A 9,212-nucleotide genomic window follows, 5' to 3' on the forward strand; every position below is an offset into this window, starting at 1 on the left:
GCAAACGCCAGGAGTCCCAACCAAACGCCAACCCCCTGTCTCATCTACATCGCCCCCCCTCCCCCCAAAAAAAGCCTGGCCGTTTCTCCTCACTGAAGCTGGGTAGAAAGAGAAAAGCAGCCAGAACACATGGTGTTGGTCCTGTTTTTCGATTCACAGAGTGTGATGGGACACCAACTTATCATCTTTGCCCTCAGATTTCCTCACAGGAGAGACGGAGACACTTAGGATGCTGCCGACATGCACCAAAGGGCAGATCGGTGGCATCAACGCGTCTCCTGTCCCGGTCTGCCCTGGGGGAAAGGGGACTGGTGAACCTGAGGTTTAGGGCTCCTTCCCACACAAGTTGTCCTCGCTAGAGCGAGGCTAGTTGGGCCGTGACGGAGAGCCTGCGCTCCTGTGTACGAGCCGCCCCTTCCCAGCCGCGAGCTGTTCAGTGCACTCCAGCAAACTTTCCAGCGGCATCTGCACCTGCCCGAGTCTCTGCGGCGCTACAAACAACCAGCGCGCATACACAGCCTCTCCTGCTCCCGGGTCGCTGGAGGTCCCCTGAGTCCCAGGTCCGCATATTCACACACTCTCCAGCCACTGCAGACCTCAGCCTTTGGGATCAGTGTGGCCCAGTTCCAGATCTCCCCGGCGCCTCCTCCGCACCACCTGTGCTCCTCTACACCGCCTCGGGGGCCCTTGGGTCGGTAGTGTCTACACCGCTGTGGCAGTCTCCGGGTCTACACCGCCCAGCACCTGAGCGAAGCCCTCAAGGCTCACCCGACGCCTCCTCCCAGTGCTTACCTTGCCCGCGTGCTTACAGTCCTATCCTGGCTGTGCGGTCTGGTTCACACATTTTGCAATCTTGTCATGGGCGAAAGGAAATCTTGTTATAATCTTGAAGCCACGTGGTTGCTTGCCCTAAGCCCCTTCCTTCTCCAGGTTTTTTTTTATTATTTAAATTTTTGTTTTTTGGCTTTTAGGACAATACTCGGCCCCAAAGACCGCTGGCTGGGAACTCCAAGCAGACGCAGCTGGCCGCGGGAGGCGTGGCCCTAGGCGGAGAGAAGGCGTGGCCTGGGCGGGCGAGGCGGACTCTCCAGCCCAGACCTCCCTCCGCCAGGAAACCGTGGCCTGCGACCAAGGCTCTGGTTCCAGCTCATGATTGGTCGGCCCGCCCGCGAAGCTGATGCCTAATTGGCTGAGACGAAGAAGGCTCAGAGGCGGTGGTGGTGGTGTGTAGATTTCATTCTTCGCCTTTTTCTTCCCTGAGGCGGCCGCTGCTCTGTGGGTCCCTCCTGAACTCTGCAGCCCTTTCCTCTGTGCCTCCGTGCTCCCAATCATGACGCTTAATCCCGCCCTGAATGACAACTGCATTTCTTTGTCCTTCCCCACCAAATGGTCCTTTGAGGTCAGGACTCGAGGTTTCTACTGCCCAGTAGTGTATCCCCAGTGCCTGCCTCATAGTAGGTGTGCCAAACACGTTTGTTGATTACATTAACAGACAATGTACACATGAGTTTTTGGAGCTATCTTTAGTGCGGGTAACAGTCTTAGGGGGAAACGGAGGTACAGAGAAATGCAGTCGCCCGAGAGGGAGTGACAGGGCTGACTGTGGTTACACACAGGGTTATATGTAGTCTCAAGCTTTGTAGATAGCAATGCCTTGTGGGGTATCAGCACCGGCTTTCTCATATGTCGAGGGTTGGACTGGAGCAGGAACTGGGTTACACTATGAGCTATTTCAAGGAATGCTCTGTCCCTAGCGCTGTGCTTGGCCGCCAAATGATGTAGCTCCTGCTTCCATGCTAACATCCTGGAAACTGCTGAGCCCTTTTCCTCCACGGGAACTTACCTACTCAACCCAGTCTGCATTGTCAGTCTCTGACAGCTTGGGCATGGTGCCTGTGTGCCAAGGGGAAGCCACAAGAAAGATCAAATCCTGGGCAAGGTGACTTGAGCCTGGGTGCTGACCTTTGGTGGGGATGTCCTTGGAGAAACCCTAAAAGGTCTTTCTGATCCAGGAGTGGTTTCTGAAAAGAGACTGGGAAAGGGCTTCCCCCGACAAAGGAGTGTATAGGCGCTGCTCTTGGAGTTGGTTCGTGGTGGGTTAATGGACCAGAAAACTGCTCCAGGGGAGCCTGTTTCCTGTACAGCGTGAAGCCAGAGTCGGGCATGCAGAAAGGCTGGCTTGGTGACTGATGAATGAGTTCTTGTGTCTGTGCCTCCACATGGCCTTCTTATAAGGACACCAAGTTGTTGGCTTTAGGGCCCACCCTAGCCCAGTGTAACCTCAGTTAGGTCAGTTCTATCTACGAAGACCTGATTTCCAAACCAGGATCATGTCTATCTTTCAACCCACCAGGCTCCTTTGGATCTGTGAACAGCAAGAGCGGACGCTACAAGGCTGCAGGGAGCAGATGCCCTTCCCAGCTGCCCACTGCTCTCTCTTGAGTTTACCTGGCACCTGGTGGCTTCTGCCTACCCGGAGCCCAGAAGAGAGGCAGTTCTCCAAATACCAGGACTTCTCAGACCTTCCAACCAATTGTGTGCAATGTGTGTGTGCTGTGTGGTGTTTTGAGAAGCACACCCCCACACACACTGGCCCATCCTTCCACCACCACCATCACCCCCCCGCCTCCTCCCTACCCCCACCCCAACTGAAGATGGACAAGGACAATTAAAGCCATTTCACAAGCAGCTGGTGATTAATCGCCAAGTTAATTAAAGAGGCAGTAATTGCACTCCCGTTTCAGAGGTGGGAATGATGTCTTGGGCAGGGATGGGTGGTCAGCTTAGGTCTGTCTCCCTGAGAAGGTGGAGCCAGCAAGGCAGGAAGGAAAACAAGTGGGTATGTTTTTGAAGCGGATGCCCCCACCATAGCCGACATGTTTATTTGACACAGCCGTGTGGTGAGTCTTAATGTTTATGCTCGTCTCTGTACATTTCCGCATCTTTGAAATATTGCATTAACGACGAGCGGGGGACTCACCGAGGGGAAGGCTACGTATTTCTAAACTCTAGTTCCAGATTTCTAAATGACCTCAAACGCCCGTGTGCCTCAATTTACACAATGGAGCGGCCCTTAAAATTATGTGCAAATCGAATCCCCGTTTGCCCACCCAGTACATCTTAAGGCTGCTGATGCTCCGTCTTCATTTCTGATTGATTTTCCCTGGCAGAGGCACCAAATTCGTTGCTTTAAGTGTCAGGCTCTCCCTGTCAAGTAGTTAATGGCCTATAAAGCACTTAAACCACACTGGAAGAGATGCTATTTGGAGGCACCCCGCTGTGTCCCCTCTCCTATTGTCAGTGATCACCCCTCATTTATTTGCTCTTATTGGTTTGGAATTTGCTCTCAGGTTTCCCTAAAGCCCAGGCCCTCCAGGGAGTGTCGAACTCTTCAGGAACTCAGATGGGTGCTGGGGTTGGCATCCAGGGGGCTGCTTCCGTGGGAGTGCCTTCCTTCCTTGAGTGCCTTTTGCTTGGGGGAACTTGGGTGTGGAACTGTTCCTTGTCATGTCTCCGTTTCCTTCTCTGTGATGTTCCAGAGATGGTGCCTGTCTGGAAGCAACTGGTGAGGGAGGGAGGAAGAGAAGAGGCCCAGGGTCAGAGTGAGCAGAGGCAGGGCAGAGATGGGCTCCAAAGCCAGAGCCAGTAGGAACATCCCTAGGTCCCAGAACCAGGCAAACCATCGCTGTGGGGTGAGAACAGCTGATGAGCTTCAACCAGAAGGGAAAGCACATTTGCATTCTCTGGCTGTTGTGACCAATTACCACAAATGTGACTTAAAGAAACACACATTCTTTTATGGTTTGGGGATGAAATCTAAAGCATCACCAATGCAAAGAAACCAAGTGGTGCACACAGCCCCACTACTCTCTCTTGAGCGTTAAGAGAACCCATTTCAGGCCCCTTTCACCTCTGAATCACCCTCCCTGCCTATGGCCTCTCCCACCCTCAGGCTCAGCACGGAGCCTTTCCCTGCACTATAATCAGTCCATGTACCTTTCTTTTTTTTTTTGGTTTTTCGAGACAGGGTTTCTCTGTGGTTTTGGAGCCTGTCCTGGAACTAGCTCTTGTAGACCAGGCTGGTCTCGAACTCACAGAGATCCGCCTGCCTCTGCCTCCCAAGTGCTGGGATTAAAGGCGTGCGCCACCACCACCCGGCCCATGTACCTTTCTTATAAAGATAGTTGTGACTCTCAAAATCCAGGGTTGTCACTGCATCTCAAGATACTTAATCCCATCTGCTATGTAACGAACATTACAGGCTCCCAAGATTAGGAGGGGGACATCCTGGGAGGACAAAGAAGGTCACTCAGCGAAGTGGTCTATGACATGGGTTGGGGCTTCAGTTGCAACATCCACTGGTTAAGCTGCCTTGGGTAAGTTGTTTTATCTCGCGGTTTCCTCACCCACAAAATGGGATCAGTGCTTGTTGCCTGATGACAAAATTATCCATGAGGTAGAAGGAACTTCCTACCAGAGTAGAGACTGAGAGAGGTCCTTCTGAGGAAGGACAGAAGAGGGGGTGAGGTGGGGCAGGCTGGAATGAAGAGGGGTAGCATCAGCTTCAGGGGAGGAGTGTGCACTCACCTTGCATGCGTGTATAAATTCTGTCCCGGGGGTGATGGACAGGAGACACAGACTGCATCTAAACAGGTTCCAATTTAAGTCATTGGGCTGAAGTCTTATTCACTTACCAGAAGCTTCTTTCTTTCCAGGCGTGCAACTCAGTGGTCTTCATCTCACAACACAGGCTGTATAACTACTACCGCTGGATGAGTCTAGAACATTCTCGTGACCCTATAAAGAGATCCTATACTCACCAGGCATCCCCTAAAGCAGGGGGGTATAGAAGGGAACACCCTAAAGGTCTCTATGGATTTAAACCTAGAAGGAAGATAGGACAGCCTGAACTCTGCAGTGTGGGACAGTGACTTAGCATTTGGTCTAGACCAGCCTGCAGAGGACATTTCCCTCCCTGCCCCAACCCCAGCTTCCTCACTTAGGTAATCTACCTCACCAGACACACAGGGCTAAGGCAAGGCTTGGGATCACACTATATAGCCACAGTAAACTTTTAGGTGTTTGTTCGTTTTTTAATCTTGAAACAGGCTCTCATGTACCTAGGTTAGCTTTGAACTCGGTGTGTAGCTTCGACTTCTGATTCTCCTGCCTCTAGCTCCCACACGCTGGTATTATAGTCACCTTCCACCAGGCCTGGTTTATGCAGTGCTGGGGATCAAACCCAGGACTTTGTACGTTCTAGGCGAGCACTCTCCCAATGCAACCACATTCCAGGACCGCGTCTACCACTTTTCTTTTTGGATCTGGTGCTCTGGCTCTGGAGCAAGTCCGTGTCTATAGGGTTCAGCTGTTCCTCAGAGAAGCCAGGAGTCCTCTTGGCTCTTCCACGGTACATGGATTACTGCCCAGAGAGGCAGCTGACCGAGGGGCTTCTGCAGGAGGGTGGTGGGGCATGGCTGGATCCTGCTCTGTGCCTCCCACGTGGACTCAGCCACTCTAGGACGAACGAAGGGATTCCAGAGGGGTTTCTCCAGTCTCCCCACCCTCTGACCCCTGGTTTGACTCAGTATGACTGATAACTTGGGGAATCCTATGCCCTTTCTATCAAGGGTGCCTGACCTCACCTACAGGCAGGAAGAAAGGCCATCCAGTGAAATGAGAGGGTGGTCAGGACATCGCTGAGCTGGCTGAGGCTGCCTCTGGCAGTGACAAGGGCTTCTGGGAGCAATTAGCAGAACCTCACTTACAGGCCTCATGGCCCCTGATTTGGTCTGCCAGCTCATATCACCAAAGCATCTTGTCAGCTGCTGTCCTGTCCCCCATGGTGGCTGGACCTAGAGCTACCAGGCAGGTGGTACGGCCTCTAGAACCCCTGTATATTTATTGTGGGGACCCTTCTGGTGGTGTAGATGCCCCAACATGCCCATCTCAATTCTCTTATATACAAAATGGGTTACATTTCAAGCATTCAATTTCCACTTCCCGGAAACTGGAGAGAAAATAAAAAAAAAAAAAAAAAAACATCATTCTCCCTCTTCAGAAAGAAGAGGCACTAAGAGGCAAGCGCAGGGAAGAATTCATTTTTTCTTTAAACAAATGACTCTTGAGCCCTGAGTATAAGTCAGGGTCCAGACAAAGAGACACAAACAAGGCTTCTCTGTGCTGGGAAGCTTAGGGCCTCCTGGGGGGAGACAGGAGTATGTGTGAACTGATTTAATATGAGGTGATGAAGAACAAATAAACCACCTGGTGGGGGGAGGGGCTTAGGGAAGCTTCAGGGGAAAAGGGTATCTGAGCATCCTCTTCTTCAAGCAAGAATGGGATGAGAGGCCTTGGCAGGGGGTGGAGGGGAACACCAAGGTGCCGACTGGAGCACATTTGAGCAGCAGCCACAGGTCAGGCTTGAAGTGACTTTAGGTCAATGACAGCTGATCTGTTAGGATCAATTTTTTTTTCCTGGCAGGGTTGTATATAAGCTAGGCAGGCCTTGAAATCAGTACGTAGTAAAAGACCTTGAGTTTCTTTAAAATTTTTGAAATCATACTTATTGTGTGTGTGCCTGAACACGGGCATGTGTGAGAATGCCCCAACACGTGTATGGAGGTCAGAGAATAGTTGTGAGTGGTTATTTCTCTCCTTCCATGATGTGAGTCTCAGGATGGAAATTCACGTCATCAGCCTTGGCCTTCGAAAGCCTCTTTACTCCCTGAGCCTCCTCACTGGCTCAATTCCTGAGTGCTGGGATGTCAAGTATGTGTCGTCATGGTACCAGGAATCAACCCCGGAGCTTTGTACATCCTAGACGTGCGCTCTTCCAAACAAGCTCTCTCCCAGCCCAGGACCACCTATTCTTACCCTTTTCGCAGCAGAGAGACTGGAACAGATTTGAATCTGACAGATGTTGAAAGACAGATGGGTGAACAGAGGCCCCCATTGTTGCACATAGCAGAGGCCATTGTGACGTTGTGAGTCACCTTTGGCCATGTCGATGCCCGTTTCTCCCAGGATCAATTGTGGGAAAGGCCACCCTAATGCACTGAATGAACTTGTCTCCTTTGTTACAATGAATTTGACCATGAAGATGACTTGATTCATGCAGACGATGAGCTTAACATGGCCGGATTTGAGCTATGGAAATAGTGACTTGGTGCAGAATCAGGGAAGGTCTAAAGAAGAAGAGGTTAAAGAGACAGAGGAAAGAAGACAGGGATCTGAGGAGAAAAGCAGTCCCCAGGTCATCTAAGACCCATGGCAGAGTGGCTATGTTCTCACATAAGGCAAGGAGGTTAGCCAGAATCTTGTCCATAGAGCCTGAGGACTGGGAAGGAGACAGGCCAGAGAGTAAAAGGCAAGACTGCTGGGCCCCCAAAGGCCCACAGAGTGGTAAAAGAAAGCCCACTGCAGACATAGCCACTTGCAAAGTAAGTTTTCAGTCAATGAGAGGGCTGTAAAGGCAAAGCGGTGCCAATTACAGGAGCATTATCCCGGATTAGGAAGCTCCTGAGAGGCCGCTCATGCTTCCAGACATGCTGTGCCTGGGATTTCTAGGGGACACCTGGGATCCCAATGTCCAAGCTATCAGATACAGGCTGCCAGGCAAATATAACTCTGGGACCTGCAGTGACCTGCCTCTATGTCACCAAGGATGTAGTTCACTAGGAGGTAGGAGTAGCCCTGCTCCCCACAACACATAAAGCAGGAAGGAGGAAGGGAGGGAAAGAATTTAGATATGGACCATCTCTGCGGGGGCTTTCAGTGGTCTTCCCCAGCATCAGGTCCCTTGATCTTCTATTCCATCTCTACCCATGACATCACTCCTTGGCCTGACCCATGGAGACATGCTCTCATTTGGAGCCAGCCCAGAGTTGCCCTATCTCTTCTGGGCTTGTCCTATCAGCCTCTCTCAACACTAGTTTCTGCTTTGGTAAACCAAGGAGATCAGACATCCCACCCCAGCCCACCCCACAACCCCACTTACAGGTCTGTTTTCAGAATGAGGTGTTGCCGATAAAAAGTCCAGAGACAAAATTACCGGTACAACCTTCATGCCTGAGAGTGCCTGTTGAAAGAAGAACCCTTCCCACTGGGAGCCCCCAGGGGTCTCTTTCCATCATTTCCCACAGAGAAGGTTCAGCAAGTGCAGTCCAGGTGGTGGAGTGGAGGATGTTCCCTGAAATACTTTACACAGAGGTTGAAAAATCGGAAACAGCTGAAGAGGCCATTGATAGGGGCCTGATTAAATTAGGGCCATTCGTCCTGTGAGTCCTCCGCTGTAATTAGAGTCTGGCAGCGTCCACACGCTGTCTTGGGCAGATCCCCACGTGGGGCTTTGTGAGCCAAGCCAATGCAAACACCTACAGAACGACGGCACAAGCTCTTCAGAGCTCTCCCACGAACGCCCTGCACTTCATCCATCCAAATACACAGCTGTGATTAACCAGAGAGAAAGGCCTTCCCAATAGCCTGGCTGTAATCTCTAGGGAGGGACTTCCAATGGCAGCAGGGAGGTGGCGGGTGCATCAGAGAAAACTTCACCTTGCTGGAGTTTAAATGTTTTACCACACTCTGTGTCCGTGGCACCTGCTTGTATTCACAGCGAAAATTCAATGCCAAGTGCAGAAAGCAGCACTTAGCCAGCGTTCAATCAAGGCTCGGGGGCCATAATTATAACCACAGTTCAAGGAGGAGCCGGCAAGGTTCTCCAGTGCTGGAGTCTCTGTTCAGGGCTGAAGCCCCTCCAGTGGGCAAATGACATCCCCAGGCATTTAGGAGGGACAGATTGACGCCACTCAGCTTGGCTGGGCCAAGGCAATGGCCCACCTCTCCCGGAAGAGCTGTGTGCCAAGAAAACTATTGAACTACATAAAAATCCATCCCTGAAGTCCCAGAGGCATCCTTAGGCTGGAACATGGCCTTTAAATTAGATGGAGGAGGGGGAAAGAGGCAGGTTGTGCCTGTAACTCGATTTCAGGTTAGTGAGAGCTAGGGGCCAAAGAACTAACGATGCCCCCAGCTGCACCCACCCACTAAAGTCCTGTGATGGTGGCTGTGAGGGACACCCTAGCCCCACTAAGCATCACTGATAACAAGCACATGTTCCCATGGAAACTGCTGCACAGAATCCTCTGGAAAATTTTTTCTGGGGGTGGGGACACAGCTCCTGTACCTAGTTCCTGGGTTTGGTTTCATGA

At 51.5% G+C, this 9,212-nt stretch overlaps 1 protein-coding gene across 1 annotated transcript in view; it reads right to left on the bottom strand.

The window, feature by feature from the left end:
* Tcf20 (transcription factor 20) overlaps positions 1-1,001 on the bottom strand; it is a 169,348-nt gene extending 168,347 nt beyond the window's left edge. Inside the window, exon 1 of the mRNA XM_057791731.1 lies at positions 793-1,001. The gene's annotated coding sequence lies outside the window, so the exon portion shown is untranslated. The remainder of the gene's footprint in view (positions 1-792) is intronic.
* Positions 1,002-9,212: the final 8,211 nt, after the last annotated feature.

This window comes from Chionomys nivalis, chromosome 17 (genome assembly GCF_950005125.1).
Source record: "Chionomys nivalis chromosome 17, mChiNiv1.1, whole genome shotgun sequence".
Taxonomy (NCBI): Eukaryota; Metazoa; Chordata; class Mammalia; order Rodentia; family Cricetidae; genus Chionomys; species Chionomys nivalis.